Source organism: Heptranchias perlo, chromosome 22 (genome assembly GCF_035084215.1).
Source record: "Heptranchias perlo isolate sHepPer1 chromosome 22, sHepPer1.hap1, whole genome shotgun sequence".
Taxonomy (NCBI): Eukaryota; Metazoa; Chordata; class Chondrichthyes; order Hexanchiformes; family Hexanchidae; genus Heptranchias; species Heptranchias perlo.
Genome location: NC_090346.1, coordinates 37696327 through 37721594, shown reverse-complemented (window position 1 = coordinate 37721594; position 25268 = coordinate 37696327). Strand labels below are relative to the sequence as shown.

At 43.8% G+C, this 25268-nt stretch overlaps 1 pseudogene; it reads left to right on the top strand.

The window, feature by feature from the left end:
- The first annotated feature begins 7017 nt into the window (after positions 1 to 7017).
- Positions 7018 to 25268, top strand: part of LOC137340546 (heterogeneous nuclear ribonucleoprotein A3 pseudogene) — a 33127-nt pseudogene continuing 14876 nt past the window's right edge.

The following is a 25268-nucleotide window of genomic DNA, read 5'->3' as shown; positions in this document are numbered from 1 at the left end:
GAAGAATTTATAGGATATTATCTGACTGTTTTCAGACTTTCAATATTTCATCTATACTGTTTGTATCTAAATAATTCCCTTCGTTATTAAACGTGTTTAATAGTTTATCCTGATATAAAAAGTTTGGCTGGATTTTATCAATCTTTTGAAGTTGACATCGGACACAGTGGAATCATACATATTATCTTGTAGAAAGTTTACAATATAAGGAAGGATTATTTGCCCTGCAACACAGTATTTCCCATATACGTAACAAAGAAGGTTGAGGTGCTGGTAATAGGTTTATACGCAGAAGCTGCATTTTGTAGCGAACAATAACAATTGTCAGCAACTAAAATGGGATCAATGCAGTCACAAACCAAACAGACTGAAGTTAAATTGAAGAAGCAGAAGCAAAGAGCAGTTAAAAAAAAGTATCCGGGCTTAAAGTATGTGGACTGAGAGCTAGCCCCTCTGATAACAAAAAAAAGATAAAGATGCACATATCAGTTAGAAGTGCTTAAACTGGAGGCTGCAAAGGAGCAGCACAAACATCAGGAGGAAAGAGAATGGTGAAAGCAAGAGGAGTTGCAGAATTAAGGAAGGAAATAGGTGAGCATATGCTGATGCCAGTTTCTAGAGGTAGTTGCAGATGATTTATGCGCTTGATTACTGGAAAACAAATATAAAACTCTAGAGGGGTCATTTCCAAATCTGTGCTACTGGCATGGAGCTTCACCCACCGGGAATGCATATTGAGAATTTAGACATATGCGCCCCCCCCGTCGCTATTTTTGATGGATGGAAAGCTGTGGGGTGGGTGCAAGAGCTCCCAATGTGCACTCCCAGCAGGCAAAGCTCCGAGCCAAGAGTACAAGTTCGTAAAATCACCTCGTAAGTGAAATAGCTAAAAATGCCAACTATTATACAGCCCCAAGAGTTTTGAGGAACCAGTAAGTGCATGGAAGGGGAGAACCACTCACATCGGTCAACCAAAGGGTGATCCAACTAACTGGAGAATCGGCCGTAGCACTGTGTCCTTGGAGCTGCATCCCAGAATATGTCCCAAAAGGGTGACAACAGGGACCTATGGGCCCTCACACCACCGGTGGGGCCTTGTACCGCCAGTGGAGCCTCATACACAGTAGGCGGCTTGACAGAAAATGACAGATGGTCAAGGTTCTGCAGTAGCACAGGGTCTCGTAAAGTTTTACAGGTTGTGTTCCAATTATAATAAGAAGGTGCACCGAGAGACTAATTATTGGTCCAAATGGAAGCCTGCAGCACAGCCAGGGAGTCTAAATACTGCCACAAACCCCAGTATTGCACCTCAACCTAACCTTCACAAAGCCTTCTGTGGTTCACAGTCCAGAACTCACAAATAATCAGCTCACTTCCCATTTTACGGTATTCAGAATGTACTCTCATCTTGTAACGATCTTGAGGGACTGGGCTGTGGGAAGGTGGATTTGTGATCCCCTTCCATCCCTGGGGAAAGGGACGTTGGCCATGTAAGGAAAGACTCTGGAGAGAGACAGAGAGGCCGCAATAGAGACTGAGAGAGAGGCTGCGATAGAGAGGGACAGAAAGAGAGGGCATGATAGAGACAGAAAGAGACGCAGAAGACGAGTGCAGTTGCAATGGTTAATTTGTATTATTGTTACCAGATAGGATTAAATACACTTTGTTCTTTATACATGACCATGTATGGAGCTCTGTCTAGAAGCTGAAGATCGAGTTATGTGGTGCTTATGTGGGTGTTCACAGTAAGCTCACAGCTGGTCGAGGAAGATCAATACCTGAAAGGGAGAAAGATCCTTGTTCATGTTTTTATAAGGAAAGCATGAGTTGCTTTAGCCAAGGTGTTACTGGACTTTCCACCCTGGATGGATGAATGCATAGTACAAGCTGTGAACAGATTAAACCACCATGTATTACTGGGGAACAAATTTAAGTATAAGGCAGAGACAGCGTACGTATTATTCCAGAATCAGGTAAAGACTGAAAAGTGAAGCCAGACCCAGGCTGCACCAGCACCACCAGCAGCAGCCGCCTTCTGCAGTAGATCAGAGCATACAATTTCACAATCCAAACTGAAGGCAGTGCCAAAGCCGCATAATGAGGAAGTTCCTGCTGCCATGGCAGCAGTAAACTTTATAAAAGCATGCAAGGGAGCAGAGTACAATCGACCAGGGGAGCCTATGAAGGTTGAACTGCACCAAGCTTAGCCGACTGATCCCACTCTAGGAGTTCCATAAGCTCAGGCCGCATGGGGCATCAGTGGCTCACCACCTGAGCCAGTGGAGTGGTATTAGTATGAGGGTTTTTGATTTGACAATGGAGATCAGAACCAGCTGAAGCACGGGAAGTGTTCTTGCATCGAGCCTGCACGGACTCGAAGGGCCGAATGGCCTTCTTCCGTGCTGTAACCTTTCTATGATTCTATGATTCTAAGTGTTCCAGTAGAAGCCCTGGGCATACTGCTAAGATTTATTAAAGGTGGCTCATGGTATTCCACTTACAGTATATCAGGAATGAAACACATAGAGCAAATTGTTGCAGCATTTTTATTGGCCTTGAAATTTTGTGAGGATTCCCCCAGTTTCCATCTGTAAAGACCCCCTGAGAAATAGCGTAAATGTCTGAAAATGGCCATTTGTGTTGCTTCTCCAGTGATTCCGCCAGTATCCCTTCGAAGTTACGGTGGGAGACCATGAGTAACTTGGTTTTTCATGGGCAGTATCTCTAAGGACACAGCTAAATTTTGTAATACACGTGACCAATGTCAGCGTATAGGTAAAGCAGGGGACTGCAACAATCCCTACCCAGTCAGAGGGTGGGCTTAGATATTATAGGTCTCATGGTTTTCAGGAATAGATCATGGAAATAGTACATATTGACAATGGTAGATGATACATCAAGGTTCCTGGGCAGTAGCTCTCGCATCACTGGACATGGAAATCATGTCTGTAGCATTGTTAAAAATGTTCACTTGACTTGGGTTCCCAGAAGGGATTGTGTCCCACTAGGATACTAATTGTATGATTCAGATAGTTACACATTAATACCAACAGAGCCAAATAAAGCAGCTTCAATCCACCCCGAACTATCCTCAGAGAGAGCTGGTAGAGAGATTAATGGCATACTGAAGCATTTGCTGTACTTATATACTGAACGGAACCCCATGGATTACCTCTATTTGTTTATGAGACGGAGTGAGAGAGTATTTGAGATACCTAATCCACCTGTAAGCACCATGTCTAACATGTGAACATGCTGAAACTTTAACTCACCTATGAGGAGATAGCACTGTGTATTATATCCACATGAGAGGAGGGCAAAAGGATCACATTATAGAGCTCTTGACTAAAAACACAACTTGGTTAAAAACAGAACTAGTTCCCTGATTGGTGAGATTGCTCTAGCAGCTCAGCTATCCCTACACACCAAACAACAAAAAAAATAAAAATTTTTTACATGTTCTTTCACTGGACGCGATCCCCTCCCCCACTTCCGAGCACCCACCACCCTGTCCCCACAACACTGTGACTTCTGATTCAGCATGAGGAACGGTGTGGACATCTGCTAGTGTATGTAAATATATACACACACACATATCTATATATATATAGGTTAAAATCAGGACGATTGATTTACAGTAACTGAATAAATGAAATTCTATTTTTATTAAATGGCAGTCTAGGATCTTTACTGGCGCTTGGGGGATTGATTTCCATTATTCTGTCAAAATTGTAAATGAGTGGCCTCTATTTTCGTTTACTTCTATATTTAATTTTTATTCCATACCAGTTTTAATGTTGAGAATACACAGCAAGATGGTGTGCAAGATGTACTGGTTAGACTTAGATATCTGAGGCTCTGAAACTCCCATCAGGGCCAAGTCGGAATCCTGGCAAATCTCTGGAATGGGGACCAGACGATAGGGCAGAACACAATTCTGACAGGATTCTGCTCCATGTTTTTCAATCTGCCATTTTCATGGGTGGGGCAATCTTGCACCCCCCACCATCACCCACATCAAAGGGGCATTTCCAGATGTCTGGGAGAGCTCCAAAGCTAGCTGGGAATGCTGCCTTTTACTCCCTCTGTAGCCCTTAGTGGTGAATTCCTGGTATCTCAGCAGTGAGGAGAGTGGGAGACCATGGGGCTGAGTGAGCATGGGGGCATCTCAGGGCTGACAGCACTGGGTGGGGGTAAGCATGGGGGCATCTCAGATCTGACAGCACTGGGTGGGGGTAAGCATGGGGACATCTCAGGGTTGATAGCACTGGTTTGTAATTTAGAGATCTCTTTAAACATTACATTTGACATTTTGTGATTGGTTCCTGAATTTGTTTCTCTGTGTTAGTCTCTTTCTCTTTTTTTCTGCCTTTGTCTCTATCTGAAAGTCTCTCTCTATCTGCTTGTATGTGTGTGTGCGTGTGTGTGTGTGTCTCTCTCTCTCTCTCACTCTGTCTCACAAGAAAAGAACTCAAATTTGGATGAGGAAAGATCTTTATCTATCTGTCTCACAGATTAATGTGCTTCCTGAAGTTTATAGAGTATTTATAATTTAAACACTAACTAAATTACAATAGGTATGTAATCTATACAGTTAGTCATGTTTTCTTTTTCTCTTTCTCGCTCTCTCTCACACACACAGGGTCCTACTTTTTAAAAAAATACACTAATAAATTTTACCTAAATAAAGCTGTTGAAATTTGCCTTCTAGCATGTGTTCAAATAGTGTGGAAAAACAGACAAATAAATTTTGTTAGAGACAAAGACAGAAGCATCCTATCATATGGCCAGCTTGAATGCCACTGATGCATATTGGATCGGGCTCCTCCATGGGCGTCCAGAGTGCATGACAGAACTATGGAAAACACTGAATAACTTATTCAAATTAGGGTCCTGCACGAGTTGGAGGACCATTTTCCGATTTTGGTATGCCCCAGTGCCTGACTCGCCACATGCTAAACTCGCCCAGCAACTCGTGGTGCTAACAGGCAGGAAGGACCCTTCACCAGCACTATATAAAGAGATCATGCAGAACTTACAGGTTAGTTGTTAGTCATTTCTGGCTGCTGGTGAGCTTCCGGGCACTTTTTGGCTCATTTTCTGACTCTGGAAAGTTAAGTTTGACTGCTGAGAAGAAGATTTTGCTGCTGTTGTACTGTTGTTGGCTGCCTTCTAAACAGTTTGACTGTAGTCGTTGGTGGTCTGGTAGGACTGCCTTCGGGGCTGGAGGACGAGGGAGAGCAACAAGGAAGACAGCAGAGAGCAGGAGAGGCTGCGACAAGAGGGAGGAGAAGGAGGGAACTGCGCAGGAGGCCAAACCCACAGCGGGTAGTCAAGCTCTTGTATTACGTAATCTTCACTGGGGAGCAATTCACAAAGAAGGATGTCTCTGAGCTATGTCAACTGTTGCAGCTTCAAGTCGACCCTCACACCAGGGCATGAACAGCACTGCCTGTGGCTGTCAAGGTCACCGTGGCCCTTAACCTTTATGCCACGGACTCCTTTCAAGCTGCAGCAGGTGACATCAGCGACGTATCACATCACGTTCACGGTCCACCGCTGTATCAGAGAGGTCACCAAGGGGGCTCTCTTGTCCCCATGGACAAAGTGAAGCAGGACAAGAGAGCGGTAGGTGTCACTCGTATTGCAGGCTTCCCCATGGTGTACGGTGCCATAGACTGCACTCATATTGCCTTGCGTGCTCCCCACCACCAACCTGACATCTTTATCAATCGAAAGGGATTCCACTCCCTGAACGTACAACTGGTTTGCGGCCACAGGCAGTGCATCATGCAGGTCTGTGTCCGGTATCCTGGCAGCAGTAATGAACTCTTTCATCCTGCGCCATCAAGGCTGGCTACTATGCGACAAAGGGTGTCCCTCCAGGCGTGGCTCATGACTCCTGTCAGGAATCTGGGCACAGCTGTAGAGTTGGCCTACAATGAGACCCATGCTGCCATAAGAAACGTGATCAAACAATCAGCGTGCTCAAGCAATGCTTCTGCTGCCTGGACTGTTTCGAAGGAGCTTTACAGTACACCCCTGAGCAGGTATCCAGATTTGTGGTTGTCTGCAGCATGCTGCATAACTTTGCGATAATGAGGGTCTAGCCCTTATCACCACCTGGGCAATAAGAAGTGCAGCAGGAGGAGGCGCATGAAAAGACCACCAATACCCCTAGTTGCCAGAGCACGCAGAGAGCAGCTTATCAAAGAGCGCTTCACCTAAACCATCCCTCCAATCCCCAATACACCAATGGTCCCATAATCCTTACCACCATCCTTACAACTGCCATCTGACTGCCTTCCTTCAGTCCAGCCTTATGGGTCTTGCCTTCACTTCACTACAAATATAAATAGTAACATCAAATCCAGAACAAAAAACAAATTTATCAAACAACTCAATTCCATCTGTACCTAACAGTGAACAGATATAATTATGATTCACCTTTGTGCAAGCTTGTAGTGCCTGTCTCATGTGCTCATTTACCTATCCTATGCTCTTATGAAGTGTCTCCCCCATGGCTGCAGCTTGGGAGGCGGAAGGATGATGAACTTCCATTGTAGACACTTCAGATGGCCGTAATAGGTAACCTTAAGCAGCTCTGGGCCTTGAGAGCCCGGCTGCAGAATGCAGCATCTCGGTGTGAGTTGGCTGTGTGGCACTAACAAGGGCACTGGAGTAGTGGATGGCGAGCCAACTGGCATGCTATCATCCTTAGAGAGGACAGTAAGTGCCTCTCCCATGGAACCACGGCCACTCTCCTGGGTCGGCGCCTCAGCATTCCTGTGGCTCTGCCCGAGAACAGAGTGAAGGAGTGATATAATGCTCTGGAAGCCCCCATCGACAGTGGCCCCCACCCCAAACCAAAGCCAAAATGGCAGCCATCTGAGCTTCCATGGCAGCTGTGAGAACTATCAGGAGAGCCTCCAGAACAGAAGGCGCCACTGTCGTGTTGATGGAGCTGACCGCTCGGTCCACGTTGGATAGAATGATCTCCATGCTCTACACGAAGCCATGACCCAAGTTGGCGCTGGACGCTACCATGCTCTGAGTAATTGTGCACAAGCTTGCTGGCAGGTAGTGCACCTAGTATTTCCTGGTTTATGCCTTCTTCGGTAGGCTGAGCCCTCGAAGTCAGCATACGAGTCCTCTGCAGCAGTGCTGTGTACTGCAGTGATTGTAGGAGAGTGATGGAAAGTGGGGGTAGGGGAGTATTGTGAGTAGTGAGGCTGGGGTTGCTGGAGGTGTGAGCAGAGAGTAAGAGGGCAGTATTGTTACCTTGGCAACTCTGGTGAGGTCATTGAATTTTTGCAGCATTGCTGCCATGTCCTTGGAGCTAAATTGCTGGCATTGACCTCCTCAGTGATCTCTTCCCACTGGTAGCAGAGTTGATGTCTGGAGGGCTTCTTGTCCCCTGAGGTGGGGAGGGTCTCCCTCTTCCTGTCCACCGCCTGCACCAGGGCCTCCAAGCAGGATCAGAGAACCTTGGTGCCCTCTCAGTGCTCGATGCAGCTATTTCTCTCCTTAAAAGTTTTCCCTGTTATCTGCAGCCAGACAGCATCTCCCCTTTAAGAGGTACTTGCTGCCTTTAAGTGGCCCAATGTCCAGCCCCCCAAACAGGCATGCAGCCAATGAATAGCGTGGGTAACACTGACTGCGCACCTGAGTCATGATAATGAGCAGGCAGCACGAATAATACGTGCTGCCCGGGACAACATCAACAGGCACATGCAATGTGCACCCCACCCCCGCATGCCCATTTTTGGGTACGATCGAATGTCTAGGCCGAAATGCAAATAGACTAAGATTTTAATAGATACATATCAGGTTATACACATAACAATATAAGGAAGAGTTCTCATGTTCACTATTTGTTGCAACTCAAACAATTTAGCTACAAATAGCAAACTGGGCAAATCTTCCTCTGTGATAGCACATATTTATTAAGGGTTCAGAATGAGAGGCAGTAGTACATAGCCTGAAACCTAATACAAGAGGTGAAACAACACCACCTGCGATATATAAATGTATGCTCAGATTGTGTGTGCAGCCTTTGAAAAAAACAAATATAAATGTATTTTTACTTGAGTGGTTTATTATTTGAATGTTTCCTAGGATGCACCGGGGCCATGCAGGAGTTCATGCATTCAAATAAATAATAAATAACTTTCTTGCATTAATCAAATCAGGTTCTTCCTGACTGTCATATAAACAGAGCAGGTTGCAGCTAGGTGAAAGAGTATTTCATATGATTTTTTTGGGAGACCGTATCAACATTAACATATCAATCCATGAGTGATTAAGGAGGTGTAATGCACATCCTGAAGGGTGAGGGTAATTTGCTTCATAACATCATGAGCTTTAATTACTTCACTATGTCACTATGTCCCACCATTATCAATGCCTTATGATAATATGACACAGCAATAACCAAATAGAAATGAATAATTTAAATATCCAATTTGCCTCACCCTAACTGTATGACATTTTGTGGAACTACTTGAACCTTAGTACCAGCTTACATAGAATCATAGAATTGTTACAGGACAGGAGGCCATTCAGCCCATCGAGCCCATGCCAGCACTTTGAAAGAGCAATTCAATTAATACCAGTCCCCCGCTCTTTCCCCATAGCCTGCAAATATAGACATCTCACTTCATTGCTGCAAAATGTCATTTATTGCTCCATCTATGCAGAAATATGTACCTACACCAAAAGTTGACACGAAAGTGTGACAAAAAGCATGACAGCATGAAGTAAGGTTTTGTAGATAGGAAATGCACACAGATGTTAGACTTTTAATAGGCTATAGATAGATACTCTTCTATACATATAACAACATAAGAGTTCCCATGTTCACTGTTGCAAACGCAAACAATTTAGCTACAAATAGCAAACTGAGCAAATCTTCCTCTGTGGTATCTAAAACATTGAATTGCTAAATATTTGTCTTTCTGTCCTGTGATTAGGCTACATGAACCACATGATTGAAATTTCTCATTTATCACTGGTCCACAGTATTACAGTCACAGGGCTGTTGACCAATGAGATGAGAGATGTGACAGAAGTCCAAAGAATTGGAGTGGAGATTTTAGTAAATGGAAGCTAATCAGGGATGGGGACTTGCCATTTTTAGTTCTTTTTTACACTAAGGTCAGCAGCCCCGAAAAATGCTTGTCATCCATGAATTTATTCCTCACCAGCCTTGGTACTGAGAAGTGTAGAAGAACAGAGGGACCTTGGAGTACATGTCCACAGATCCCTGAAGGTAGCAGGACAGGTAGACAAGGTGGTTAAGAAGGCATACAGGATATTTTCCTTTATTAGCCAAGACATAGAATGTAAGAGCATGGAGGTTATGCTAGAACTGTGTAAATCACTAGTTAGGCCACAGCTAGAGTACTGCTTACAATTCTGGCCACCACATTATACGAAAGATGTGATTGCACTAGAGAGGGTACAGAGGAGATTTACAAGGATGTTGCCAGGACTGGAGAATTTTAGCTATGAGGAAAGATTGGATAGACTCGGGTTATTTTCTTTGGAACAGAGGAGGCTGAGGGGAGATTTAATTGAGGTGTATAAAATTATGAGAGGCCTAGATAGAGTGGCTAGGAAGGACCTGTATCCCTTAGCAGAGAGGTCAAAAACCAGGTGGCAAAGATTTGAAGTAATTGGTAGAAGGATTGGAGGGGAGTTGAGGAGAAATTTTTTCACCCAGAGGGTGGTGTAGGTCTGAAACTCACTGCCTCTAAAGGTGGTAGAGGCAGAAACCCCCATCACATTTAAAAAGTATCTGGATATGCATTTGAAGTGCCATAACCTACAAGGCTACGGACCAAGTGCTGGAAAGTGGGATTAGGCTGGATGGCTCTTTTTCGACCTGCACAGACACAATGGGCCAAATGGCCTCCTTCTGTGCCGTAAATTTCTATGATTCTATGAAACCCGCATCTTAAACAATAGCAAAGGAGTTACACTGTATATGTTATCATGGGCAACATAATATGTTCTACCTTTCTTGACAGTGTTATAAACATTTAAATTGACTCAATACTGGGCCTGCTACTCTCCCCAGCCTCAGCGCACAGCCTACTTGTCTCACCCACCAGTCTCCCTGGTCTCAGCGACAGGCCTGCCGCTCTCCCAGCTTCAGTGCCGGGACAGCCTCTGTACAATCCAGGTCCAGAACTTTGGTACCCCTTTGCTCAGTGTTCTGATAACTGGCCTTAGTGCCCAATTGCTGGGTTCTGTTTAACCTCAGCCTGACTCCTAAGCCCAGACCAAGAGGTCATCGCCAGCTGAAATTAAATTGCTGTTTTAGAGCAGAGGTTTCTGTATCTAGTATAATGCTGACAGAAATTTTAAAAAAGTGACTGAAGTTGTTTTTCAAAGAACAATTTTAATTTGAAATCCTGAAGCATAGGCTAGATATTTTCATGAGGAGTTTGACACTGTGGTGAAAGGAAAATAATATTCAAGATGTTGCTGCCTGATGATAAATGAAAGGAATTTGTTTTATTACTTTTATTGATTGAATGTTTTTCTTTACCATTAAAAAAAGTTTTAATTATTTTGCTACTATATTGCTTTATTTTTACATGAAATGGAAAAAAGTTGTAAACCTGGTATGTCTCCTGTATCTCCTTTCCCCACACTACCCCTGCTGCAACATGGCAGTCCATAGTAACTGTTTTTACCTGTACTTACCATTATTATCATACCCTTCCTTTCATAGGTATATGCTAAACCTACCCTTTCCTTTGATTAGTCCACTCCCATCCTCCCTACTTTTTAACTGGACTTGCCATGTATGTATGTATGTTGAATGGAATTCGCTAAATTAATATACTGCCTTTGAACTGAATAAAACATCATTGCAGTCAAGAGCCAGACATCTCTTGCCACTTGGAGACCTCTGAAATAGGCCTTAAATGAGACCTTCACATTCATGAACAAGACATCAACAACAGATTTCTTTTGGCAGGGTTTTTTTTGCCACTCTAAAAAAATACATTTCAGGTTCTGAGTGAAACTGAGATTAGGGATAATTACTCCTTTTGCTCACCAACTTGGTTATGTCTATTTTTCTTAAACACTAATACCCAAGGCAAAATACGTTCCTTGTCTTTAAAATCACTGAACATTGTTGATGAGAAGGTGATGTATGCCAGCTGGGTGTGGAAGGTCAACAGATAATGTTGCAAAACTTCAGTGATTTTGCTAAGTCTGAAATCTACAGTCATAAGTATATTAAAATATATTAGCCACAAGTCCATGCAATTTAAATGATTATTTGTCTCGTGCAGACATCAAATATAATAACTATGTATTTAACACATTCTGTCATATCTTGTAATTTACAGTCCATCTTCACATTCCTCTTATTACACAAATTAGATAATCTATTCTGCTTTCATTCAGTTAAGCATCCACATAGTCCGCACTGGTTTGCTGTCACCATGCTTCATCCAAACATACCTTTCTGGACCTAAAACATAAAAAAAACTACCAGCATCCGGGGACACCAACCACTGTGAATGTGGATCAAGAACTGGAGACTTACAAGATCCCACCATCACAAATATGTTCACCTCTTCAGCTGCTGAAAATGAGAGGTGGCGAGAATCCAGCAGGATGACCACTGAAGACTAAGAAACTGCAAGAGATCATCCATAAGAAACCTATAAAAAAGGACACTTTAATCACCTTAATCAGGAGTTGTTTTTCAATTTTCAAAAGACTTCCTAATGCTAGAAGAGGCATGAAACTCCAAACACAATATTGTTATCGAATAACTTGATCTAATGTCCAGATCGTGTGGAAAGGTATGCAAGATACTATCCATCTTGACTTCACCTATATGAATAAACCCTGATACTGTTACAAATAACTGTATGTGTCAGCTTGTCCGGGTGAGGTGTTCTAGCAGACTGATCAATAAATGAAAAGCACATTTTCAACACTCCAGAAGTCTATTTAAGAATAAAGTGAGTTGATACTTTCCCCGTGCGAGGGCAGTAAATTCTGTATTACAATGGTTAGCAATGTTTTTAGACCATGGTTACAGCTGACCAAAAGCTTATTCTCAAGTCCATTCTCTATCTCAAGCTCTGCATTGGCAGAAGTATAGTACAATAGGGAGAATGGCTGAACTGGCAAAAAGTGGTTAAATATATTTCTCTGCCTTGGCAAGGAGCTGCCAATCAGCTCCTGCCCCCAGAGAAAAATATCAAGAGATAGCTTTCACGGTACAATTAAATCAAGTTGTCAATCACAGTAAAGGTCAAAGATATAAGACTGATCTCCTAAAGCCTATTAGCCATCCTGCCACTTTGATTTCAAAACTGTTCCTTTTAAGTAATTTTCCAGAGGAGGACTACAAAATGAATATCCATATTACAAAGCAAACAAGGTGCAAAGCTAACAAATTGCCATGTTTAATAGACAGATAATGCAGACCATTATCAGGAAATGCTCTAGCAAAGCATTAGCACTAACAATTTTGTAATTAAAATGTTAACGTATTGAAGACATCTTGGCCCCAAAATTCCTTGTCTTTGGAAGTTGTGAAGAAGATTTAAGTCCAGCAGAAAGATAATGGAGAAAATAATAGGACTTAAGATAGACAGATCTCCAAGACTTGATAGTTTCCATCCCATGGTATTAAAAGAAATCAGTGAGGAATTGCAAATGCATTAATCATAATTTTCCAAAAGCTCTCTAGATTCAGGAATTCTACCTTTGGATTGGAAAATTAGAAATGTCACTATTATTTAAGAAGTGAGTACGGGAAAAATCAGTTAACTACAGCCCTGTCTATTTAACATCAATTATGAGAGTTACTGGGATCTATAGTCAGAGACAGAGTGACTGTACACTTGGACAAGTATCAGCTGATCAAAGAGAGTCAGCATGGATTTATGAAGGATATGTCATGTCTGATCAATCTAGTTGAATTTTTTGATGAGTTCACTAGCATGGTGGAGAAGGGAGTGTCTATAGATCTTGTCTCTGTGGTGTTCCAGAAGGCATTTGATAAGGTTCCGCACAAGAAATTATTAGCAAAGATAACAGCGCACGGACTTGGAGGTAACTTGCTGTACAAAAGGCTGTGGATGTTGGGTCAATTGAATTTTTTAAGACTGAGATCAATAGATTTTTGTTGGTAAGGGTGTCAAGGGATATGGAATAAAGGTGGGTAAATGGAGTTGAGGTACATATCAACCATGATCTAACTGAATGGCAGAGTAGGCTCGAGGGGTTAAATGCCTACTCCTGTTCCTACATCTCCACTCATTTTTTTTAAGTGGGAAAATTCCAACCACGATGGGAGCAGGTACTTCTTGTGTCCACTCCATCCTCTGTGACATCAATCAAAGAGTCCTACCAGTTCTGGCTTAACTAGGGCTAAAGGAAAGTACACCTGTATGCAGCATGTGTACTTAATTTAGCAATGTGGTGGTGAAGGCCTAATGCTAGTTCCCAGCAACAATCAATCGCATTGAAAAGAACATTTTTAGCTACATATTTTATTTTTTTAAATAATTATTTTTAGCCGCAACTGCCTGCTCCCCCAGTGCAGTGGCAAGGTTCTTCTTTGAAATTCCTGGGCTATTGCAGGGCAGATGCCCAAACGATGCAATAGATGGAAAGCAAAATACTGCAGATGCTGGAAATCTGATATAAAAACAGAAAATGCTGGAAAAGCTCGGCAACAGTCTTTGATCTGAAATGTTAACTCTGTTTCTTTCTCCACAGATGCTATAGATGGTGCAGGCACCCGCCCATTTTATGTTAATAACCCCATCCCCAGGTTTTGCAATGGGGTCACAACTGGCAGCTGGAAATCCATGCAATGGTAGAATAGGGCTCCAGGATTCTTTGGCCCTTTTCCCATTGTAGCAGAACGTGGTCAGTTTGACTCTAGGGACAAACACACTGGCTTAAAGAATGTGCAGTTGCCAGACTGAGTGTGGTAGTTTTTTTTATGAAAACCTAATTTAACCACAGAATTGCCATAAAGAAAAAGGAAAACTAAACAACGGACGAATTCTCCATTTTTGTCACAGATATATGTTTCTACATATGTGCAATTGATAGTACCCAGGATTCTTGGAAATATAACAATGGCAAACAATTGTTGCTGTACTCCCATTTCATAAGAACATAAGAATCATAAGAAATAGGAGCAGGAGTAGGCTATACGGCCCCTCGAGCCTGCTCCATCATTCAATCAGATCATGGCTGATCTTCGACCTCAACTCCACATTCCCGCCCAATCCCCATATCCCTTGATTCCCCAACAGTTCAAAAATCTATCCATCTCAGCCTTGAATATATTTAATGACTCAGCATCCACAGTCTTCTGGGGTAGAGAATTCCAAAGATTCATGCTGCTAGGTTCTTTAGACATGTATGTGTTGACGTGCTCGCTTTACCAATGCCAGTTCAACCTGCTGTATACATTTCCAGTATGGTAGCCATGCTGATTCTAGTGCAAATCATCAGAACGTGCTTTGAAAGTAATAGTAGCCTAAATGTCGATTATTTCGATCATTTGAACTGTTCTGGGCAAGCAGTGTAAGGACAGAATTAATTTCTAAATCACTCTGCAAACCACAACAGATATCAACCAAGATTCATGCTGAACTGAAAATATCTGGAGTAATTCAGTTCAGGTGGAACAAGGTCTTGTGACTCCAATATATTCTATTTGTCAGTTTCAGCTTTTTCCTACTTGGACCATCTGCTTGGAGCTGCAATTGCTGTTCTTTGGTATATTATAACTACTGAGCAATTTCTAGTTCCTGAGCACAATGTGCTCCAGTAAGCTTTATTATAATACTTTGGCATTGTTTAGATATTTTTAAGTTGGCCTAAAACCCACAAATTCATTGCAAGTTACACAAGTAGCGTAAGTAATGCCATATCAAAAGGTCTCAAGTGGCCTTCAAACAAACTAGCCATCAAAATTAGTGCTGGTTTTAGCACATATATTATTCTTTTTAAAATTTATTTTATAACCCCCCAAGCATACATATTTTTTCACTTATTTTGTCACTCGCTTAGGTTTCTATATGTCGCATCTTTCCTCAGCTCAGAGGGTAGCTGGGTGACCTCCTCCCTGGCTTCAGCCATTCTGCAGCTGACCACAAGAATGAATGCCAAGACTTATCTCTGTATTCCCTGCCCCATGTAAGTAAATGCCTGGGCTATTTAATGATAACTCCCCCAGCCACCTGTTCAAAATCAGGATCTTACAAAGAAATCACAGGCATAAATCCATATTATACTACTTAATGTGCAACACAATGGTAAACCAACCAGGTATGGCAATGGGTCACCTTGATTCGTTCTTAATCCTCAAAAATATTTGGCAACAAGTTATGCAGCATTTGAAATAAAATAATATTAATATTTTCACATAAATATGCATAGTCTTGAATATTCAATTTGTTGAATATACAAATGAAGATCTGTTCTAAATCTTTGCTCTTCCATCCTGTTAAAATGTGTTCTTGAAGCTTTCTTTCCCACTCTGTACCAAATGTTCCTACAATCTGTTTCATATGCTTTGCTATCTAAACTGTAAAATAAAAGCGTAAAAAAAATTCTGCATTGATTTTGGCAAAGGGATAAACATTTTCCAAGGAAAAAAATCATTGCCTTCTGCAGCATTTATGGTATGCAGTGTTTTAAATCAACAAACGAATATAAATGTAAAGTTAATTTAATTAATTACGAATAAGTGTAGATGTTGTTAGCCATGTTCTTTTTTGCATACTTGCAGATGGAGGTTCTATTTCAGTTTAGGTTTATTTTCTTTGGCTGTATGAAATATTGTTTCAGGATTCAGGCAATGAGTGTCTACAGCTTTAGAAAACTAACTAGTATATTTAATAGAAAATATGAGTGATTTGGGATAGCTTATCTAGTCAAAGTTGCTAGGTCATGTGAGCTGTTACTACAGTGAAATTTAGAATTGGATACAGTTTTTGAACTGCTCTAGGCGTTGTTATTAATGTGCCGAATACTTTGTTGAATGTTCCTACTGTATGATTTTGCTGTTGAGTTATATGAAAAAATAAAATTCATAGTCAGCATCCTGCATCCATGTTTCTTTCTATCCATCCTTATATGAAGATTCACAGATTAAGGGCCCGATGTTAGCAGGCCTGCGGGTTCCCAGCGGGGGGGCTATCGGGCGCTTGGGTAACGCGCCCGGTGAAATGAGTGCATCCCCCGCGCGATCACAGGATAATTGAAGTCATTTACCTGTGGTTACGGGTTTTCTGCTGCTCAGCTGCGCGCCGGCGGCCTGCGCATGCGCAGTGACGTCTGAGTGATGGTGGAGCTCTATTTAAAGGGGCAGTCCACCAATGCTCCTCCTGCTGCAAACAAGAAGTAGCACACCATGGAGCACCCCAGGGGTAAGGCTGCCCCACGATTTTCTGACGACTCACTCCTTACGGGGTAAGGAGGAGGAGGGAGACGTTGTTCCCCAGCGATGGAAGGAAGTGCCCTGCCTCCGCCACCAGGAAGGCATGGGCGGAGGTGGCCGCGGAGGTTAGCAGCAGGGGCAACACCACAAGAACATGGATCCAGTGTCGCAAAAGATTCAATGATCTCACTAGGTCCGGCAAAGTGAGTACACTAACGTATTCTCCCACACTCCGTCTTCCACATCACCTCAAACACCTCACAACCCCTTCTGCACTGCCACCACAGCGCTCCCGCATCAATCCTCACAGCCACTCAACTATCATCCTCACCGTGCCTGCACGTACCCACCGTCCCTGTCCCCATTCAAACACTACCACACACCCCAATCCCCATACAATGGGATGGGCAAGTGGCACACGCATCCTCCCATCCATCTCCCACACGCTCAACCCACCCACACCAATGCTTGAAGCGTCTCACAATGCAATCATCACTCAATCCCGCATCTGTGTTTTGCCTTGACAGGAGAAGAGATGCAAGAACACCCGGGAAAGGGCACGCACTGAAGGGGGCCCGCCACACGAGGTGGTTCTAACGCACGCAGAGCTGGACGCCTTGGAGATCAGCCACACGCTGCATTGCCTGTCCGTGGCGGATGGCGAGGCTGGGGCTGCAGAAACGTCCGGTAACGGAAAGCTGACACTCAGTACTCATGATCGCGAATGATCTTAGCATCACTTGGCATCTGCCGCACCTCAACATTTGTGCACATGCCTGATATTGCCCTTTGTTCTCTTGCAGGGCCGTCTGCGAGCGCCGTGTCTGTGGAGGGCGATTCCTCAGAGGACATGCCGGTCTCTGAGGGTCCATCGTCACATATGAGCCAAGCATCCACCAGCGCAGATACACACACCTCGGTGGGTCCCCCTCCTCAATTAGTTGGGATTGCACATGGTGAGTCACTGCGCACATGTGAGCATGAGCAGACCCTGGTGGCAGGGGCAGCCGCGAAGAGTCCGCGTCGGTGGGAGCACTCTTCTTCAGGCTCTGCTCAGCCGGACCCAGATGCTGAACCCAGGGGGCCACCAGTCAAAAGGAGAGTCATCAAGGGGCACCAGCACATTGCCGAGGTACTGGAAGAGGTGCCACACGCACTCTCCACAATCGCGCAGGTGATGGAGGAGTCCAACTCCTGCATGAGGGCAATGGTGGCACAAGTACAGGAGGGTATCCGCGAGATAGTGTCACGGGTAGGTGCGGGAACGTCTGCGGTGGAGGAAAGGCTAGCCTCCCTCGAGCATCATACACAGCTCAACATTGAGTCCATCCAGGCCCTGACAACGGATGTTCGGATTCAGGGTGAGCAACATTCTGCCACCATAAACAGGCTGACAGATACATTAGAGGTGGCCTTGCAAGGTCTCACACGGGTCATCCAAACTGCCGTCCAGCAGGGTGGAAGGAGTGATGTGGGCCTAGGCCATGAGAGGGAAGCTGGTGAACGGGGACATGGAAGTGGGGACGCTACTCAAAGTGTCCCCACGTCTCACCCGTTGCCCCCCTCTCAACCAGTACCCGCAATGGTGCCTCCTCTCCAGGTGGCCGAGTCTGCCCCTACACAGGTGCAGGAGGAGCAGTCTGTGGAGGTGCCCTCACGGGCACCGAAACCCAGGGGGCGTCGGCCCAAAGCATCTACCCGGTCAGGGCACGAACAAGAGCAACCTGCCACTACCTCTGCTGGAGCCACAGGGGTAGCACCACGTAGGGGTCCCCGCAAACGTAAGGCTAGGGTGTTATGAACACAAAGGGAATGCAACAGGGTGTATGACAATTTGTTATGTTTTTATTTATAGTCGTTTACTGCACATACACAATAAACACAATTGTTCTCACCACTACTGCCACCTCTTGTCCATTCTTGAGCGGCTTGTGCAATAGGTCCCTTTCGTGGGGCTCATCATGACGACGAACACCTGGTCCTACCCATTGGTTCACACTACAGTGGGTGCAGGAGTAATGGCACCACTCTTCTGTGGAGGGGGCTGGTATGGCCGCTCCTCTGTGCACGTGATGAGGTCTGGACGCCTCAGACAGTCTGATGTTAGGAGAACCATTGACATATGAGTGCCTCCCTGGCCTAACGAGCATCCAGGTGAGCCAGTGTTCGGCCCATGGGTCCTTCCTCCTCCTCTTGCTCCTCCTCCTCCTCCTCATCGTCGTCCTCAATATGGGTGGCGGATGTGCATGGGGCCTCCTCCAGCGGCACCCCTCTCTGTTGTGCCATGTTGTGCAGGGCACAGCAGACAACTATAATTCATCCCACTCTGAGTGGCGCGTATTGGAGCGCTCCCCCAGAACGATCAAGGCACCTGAAGCGCATCTTGAGCACCCCTATAGCCTGCTCAATTGTAGACCTGGTAGCAATGTGGCTGTCATTATATCGACGCTGCAGCTCGGTGATGGGGTGCCTCAGAGGTGTCATAAGCCACGTGTGCAGGGGATATCCCTTGTCGCCGAGGAGCCAGCCGTTGCCGGTGTTGGATGAGTGGAAGAGGGGCGGGACGGTGGACTCCCTGAGGACGAAGGCATCGTGGCAGCTGCCAGGGTATCTGGCGCACACGTGTAGGAATCTCTGGGGGTGGTCACAGATGAGCTGGGCGTTCATGGAGTGATACCCCTTCCTGTTGATGAACAGTCCTGGCTCATGTGGAGGTGCCCGTATTGCTATGTGGGTGCGATCAATTACACCCTGCACCCGTGGGAAGCCAGCCACAGCATGGAATCCAACCGTCCTCTCCATCTGGCTGCGGTCATCCATGGCAAAGTTGATGTAGTGTGAGGCCCTGTGGAACAACCCATCGGTAACCTGCCTTATGCACTTGTGTGCAGACGACTGACAGACCCCGGTGATGTCCCCGGTGGCACCCTGGAAGGATCCGGAGGCAAAGAAGTTGAGGGCAGTGGTGACTTTGACGGCGACGGGTAAGAAGATGCTGCTTGGTCCATCCGGGAGCAGCTCGTCATTAAGGAGGCTGCAGATGTCGGCGACTACCTGGCGACTGACTCTGAGCCTCCGTATGCACTGCTCCTCAGAGAGGTCCAGGAAGCTGAGCCTCGGTCTGTAGACCCTGTGCCGAGGGTAGTGCCTCCTGCGATGCATCTCTCTCTGCGGTTGCCCTCCCTCCTGCTGTGCAGGTGGATGTGCCACAGCACCGTGTTGTGGGGCTCCACGTGTCTGAGGCGGACGGCGTGGCCTGCGAGGCTGCTGAGGCTGGTGATGCTGTTCGTCCTCCGAGGAGGTCAAGGCGGCCCCCATCTGAAAGGTGTAGGTCTGAGGGGTTCTGCAAGGTAGGTAAGTTTGTCCTCGCACCGGGGTTGCGGTTCCACGTCGGTGAATCTTCTTGCTAGGAGGAGGGTGGTGGAGGGCAAGCGTTGCCCTATGTGACGGAGTGGCCTCCTGCGTTGGTGAAGGGTCTCCCCCCCCCACCTGTGGAATGCACCTTGGCAGTTGCCACAGGCTGCTGGCTGCAACACGTCCGTTTGGAGTGAGAGTGTTTCCCCCAGTATGGGAAACAGTCTCAGTTCAAGGTAAAATCCCACCCTTCCTAATAAAACAGCTCAATCAGGCCTGTAAACAACCTGAACGAGCAAGATAAATACTTACAAGTGGCATCCCGCTGGCTTTAATTGCCTGCGGGATTCCCACCTGCGGGGTCTGCGCGCGCACGCTGGCGCGTCCGTGGGGAACCCGGAAGTGGGCGGGTTCGAGACGGGATCCGGTCCCGCTCCGGGATTCCCCGATTTTCGGGGCCCCCTGCCGAGAACGCACCCGATAGCGGGTGGTAAAATCAAGTCCTAAGTGTTTGTATATATTTATTTCTGAAACTATTATTACAATTACCACTTTTAGAAAGCAAAACTAATGGTAAAATATGATTTATTTTCATGGATTTAAATTATCCAGGAGTAAAATGTATTGAAAAATTCCAGAAATTATTAAACTGTAATAAGGTTATTTTCACTGCTTTTAAATATATCTCAGTGCAGAACATGACTTTCTTATTTAAATTTTGTGGACTGATTTGTGAAATAAATTACTTCCAACAACATGTCACCAGTTTCATACTTAGCCCCAGTCAATTGCTACCAAAGCATTCCCTTGTTAGTGGTTTTAAATGAATAACCTAATTTGAACCAAACATTTGTTTTAAGTTTTAACTCATTTGAATTTTGGCTCTCTGTAGATGTTTTTATTTGGGTGTTTTTCAATGAGCTTTTGGCCAGTGCAGGATATGGGTGAAGGTACCAGCTGGCATTTTAATGAATATTTATAAAATGTCATGAAATGCTACTGAGCGATGCTCAAAGACTTTTGAAATGAAATAGTTTGAAATTTGCCTACCCTATTTGATGATCTTTGATGGTTGTTCATGGCCAATAGACTATGCAGATTTACAATTATTCATAACCATTTGGCCAATCCTTGTATAGTTAGAAATGTATATTTGAATATATACAGTATACCAGAATATACACAAACTATTTTCTGAATTCTGATAAATGATCATAAAAAATGGACGATAAAAATCCATTGAATTTTTGTAGATACTCAAGGATGGCTCATAATTATTTTAGCAAAGAGGCAATATCACTTCAATCCCAAACTGCGTTGTCCCTGTGGTGTTTAGAGTGATGTGGCTGAGTCAAGATGTCCCTAAGTATTGCAGGAATAGAATTAAAGATTGTTTGTATCTATCTATATATCTGTACATAAAAGGGTGTGTCCCTTCTGAGCAATCCAATTGGCTAGTAGAGTTCACTTGGCCATTTTGTTTATGCTGCTTTTGAGCAATCTCAATGGCTGCAGCTAATCATGATTATTCTGTACATTGATAGGGCTCTGGACCAATGCCAGTAAAACCAGGCCAAGTGGGGGTAGGGATTCAGTAGGTTTCTGCTTATAGAATACTGACTTATTGTTCCCTAGTAATCATGGTTTTGAGCACTGTGATTAATCTGTGGGAACTATATGACAAGAAACCCTATCTGTCCATGGTAACCACTGTTCATTGGTCCTTAGTAATCATGTGACTGTAATAAGAAACAACTCAATGACAAAATAACATTACAGAGCACTTTCAATTGATTTTTCTTAGGACTAGAAAAAATACCTCTTCAAAATTGTGTTACTGGGATCATAAATAGAATATAAATTGGGACATGTTCTTCCAATTTATTCTAAAATGCATTGAGAAACAAGGACAGAAATTGCAAGACTTCACTGATGGCACAAAGCCTCCCTGGATATAGGTGCGGGGCACAGAATCAGGGGTACAAATATGTCGCTCCAAACCACACATGAATCTAACAATGTTCTGCACAGACAGCCTCGCAATTTCTGTTCCATGTATCACAGGTGGGTGAGCAATGAAATCGAAGGAAATAATAAATATTTAGAATCATAGAAATTAGAGCACAAAAGAAGTCCATTCAGCCAGCACAATATATAATATAGAAAATATATTTTCAAAAAAAATGGACCGTGAGAATATCACTATTGTGGAATTAAAGATTGTTGGGAATAAGTAATACGGCTGTAATTTATCATATACGGAGAAGAAAGCTGAAGTGGTTTATGAATGTCATTTGAATCACAAGATTAAATTAGTGTTTTACTTATTCACCACCAACCATGACTATAGTTCCAAAAAAATGAAATTAAAAGGGATGTTGAAATAACATTGAATGAAGATTGTAAGTAACTGTTTTTCTGTCATCATTAGAGGAATATATGATTACATAATTCACAGGAAAGTATATTAAGAAAATGATTTTACAATGCTAAGGCATACATATAAAGAAATTAAGAGAGTAGTGCAGAGGATAAGATTAGTGCTCGTAAGAATTAGACCCACACACTTAGGAAAGATATGCCTGTTGCTGGCAGACAGAATCATGCCAGGTGCTACTCAAATACCATTTTTGTCTCATAAATCAAATATGTGACCATTTTGAAGCCAATCACATTTAACATCAGTTGCAGTATATTCTATTATGTGTGTCTCAAAATTTATTGAGGTTGTGATGTGTTTATGTTATGTTGGCTATTTCTGTATAATGTTTAAACACCTGCCAGTACTTGTTTGATTTATAATTGAGGGGAGAAGTGTCAAGGAGATTGGTAGAAACCTGCCGATGGGCTTCAACTTCTGTATTAAAGAGGAGCTGCCTCGAGACTCTTGGTCTTGAGTTTTTATTTTACAGACTTGTAGCCAGTTCAGTCCTCACAGCGGACACAAACTTGTTTCGTAGCCAAATTCCTGTTTCCTCATCTATTTGAAAAATAAGGGAAACGTAAGATACCTAAGGTGTAACTCAAGGCATTACATCCCAGGCATTATCCAAGCATTACTCAGGTGTTGCTAACTGACACACAGGTGTGACAAAATCGTGGAACGGAAAGTAAGTGTAACAAGAAGTGTGTGCAGTCACAAGATTTTAAAAGTATTATATAGATGCAGATATTAGAGAAGAATTTAAATCCCCTTATAGCATCATTGTGATATCCTCATTGGCAGAATTGTGACATCACATAACATTTTCCCAATGCTGACAGCTGAGTCCAAGTGTAGCATTGCACCACCCCCATAAATATGTGCATAATACTATAATATCTTACCCTCCTATGTATGCAGTGTTATCCCATAAATGTGTGTGTAGCTTTGTATCCTATCCAAAGTATGTGTTATTACTGCATCCCACTCAATATTTGTGAATTCTGTACCCTCCCCAACTGTATCACACCATCTGGCTTAATATGATTAGTCAGTTATGCTTTCTATCAATTACAATTTTCAATTAAATAGTTGAATTAAATGGCACAAGCCTAGTTGTATAAAAATCTCATAGGATAGCAGTTTTGCCAACATTAATGCAGTGTCACCTAGGACTTTATTATTTAAATCCTCCAAGTATTTAATGTGAATTCTTGATAAAGAATTTGGCCTCTGTGAAACTCAGGGGTAAAAGATTAGTGCATTCATGTTAGATTTTTCACAATGTCACACAGGCTCACTTAACAGGCATAAGGTATCCTCACAGTGAAGTGCTTTCCAAAACACTTTATCATATTTATAAACCGAGGTTATAACGATGAGGTCAGGAATTTTTGAGCACTTTTTGCAGTCCAAACTTTTACATTTCTCTTTAGAAATCCATTAACTGTACAGCCAAGTTCTAACTCTATAAAAGTGGCTTTCTGGTTCCTGACACTTTCTTTCCTTCATGTACTAATATTAAAAAAGGACAATAATTCAGAATTTGGAAACTATAGGCCCATTAGTTTCACTTCAGTTACAGCCAAGTTGCTAGAAGGGATCATTTAGAGATGCACTGTACCACTGAAAGAGAAGGGCTTTACATTCCTGGGGCATTGGGACCAGTTCTGGGGAAGGTGGGACCTGTACAGGCCAGACGGGTTGCACCTCAACGGAGCTGGGACCAATGTCCTCTCGGGGAGGTTCGCTAGTGCTGTGGGTGGGGGGGGGGGGGGGGGGTAAACTAATTTGGCAGGGGGATGGGCACCAGGATGCACCATTGGAAAGGAGAAACAAGGGGCATAAAGGATCGTGAGAGAAAGACAGCACTAGAGCAAGTGATAGTACAGTATTAGATGGGATCAGACTAAGAGAGAGAGCAAGAAAGTCTAGGACTGGTTTGCAGTGCATGTGTTGTAAACGCATGGTAAACAAGGTTTTGAGCTGCAGGCACAAATAGCCACATGGGAATACAATGTTGCGGTGATAACAGAGACCTGGCTCAAAAAAGGGCAGGATTGGGTACTAAATATTCCTGGATACAAAGCAGTCAGGAAAGACAGGGAAGGAAAGAAAGTGGGGGGGGGGGGGGGGGGGGTGGTGGCAGTATTGATTAAGGAGAATATGGAAGGAGAATATGGAATATGGTTAGAGTTAAGAAATAAAAGAGGTGCCATTACACTACTGGGCATATTCTATAGGCCACCAACTAGTGGGAAGAATATAGAGGAGCAAATTTGCAGGGAAATTACAAAGAGGTGCAAAAGCTATAGAGTAGTAATAACTGGGGACTTCAACTATCCTAATACAAACTGGGCTAACAATAATAATATAAGGGGCAAAGAGGGGGAGGAATTTTTGAAATCTGTTCAAGATAACTTTCATGACAAGTACGTTTCCGGTCCAACAAGGAAGGAGGCATTGGTGGACTTGGTTCTAGGGAATGAGGCAGGCCAAGTGGAGCAAGTGTCAGTGGGGGAGCATTTAAGGAGCAGCGATCCTAGTACCATTAGAATAGCTATGGAAAAGGACACGGCCCACTCTAAAGTAAAAATATTCAATTGGAAGAGAGCTAATTTCAATGGGATGAGAACAGATCTAGTCTGGGTAAATTGGAATCAAAGATTGGCAGGCAAAACTGTAATTGAACAGTGGGCGGCCTTTAAACAGAAGATGGCTTGGTACAGTCTAGGCACATTCCCACGAGGCAGAAAGGTCATAGAGTCATAGAGTCATACAGCACGGATAGAGGCCCTTAGGCCCATCGTGTCCGCACCGGCCATCAAGCCCTGTCTACTCTAATCCCATATTCCAGCATTTGGTCCGTAGCCTTGTATGCTATGGCATTTCAAGTGCTCATCCAAATGCTTCTTGAATGTTGTGAGGGTTCCTGCCTCCACAACCCTTTCAGGCAGTGAGTTCCAGACTCCAACCACCCTCTGGGTAAAAAAGTTCTTTCTCAAATCCCCTCTAAACCTCCCGCCTTTTACCTTGAATCTATGT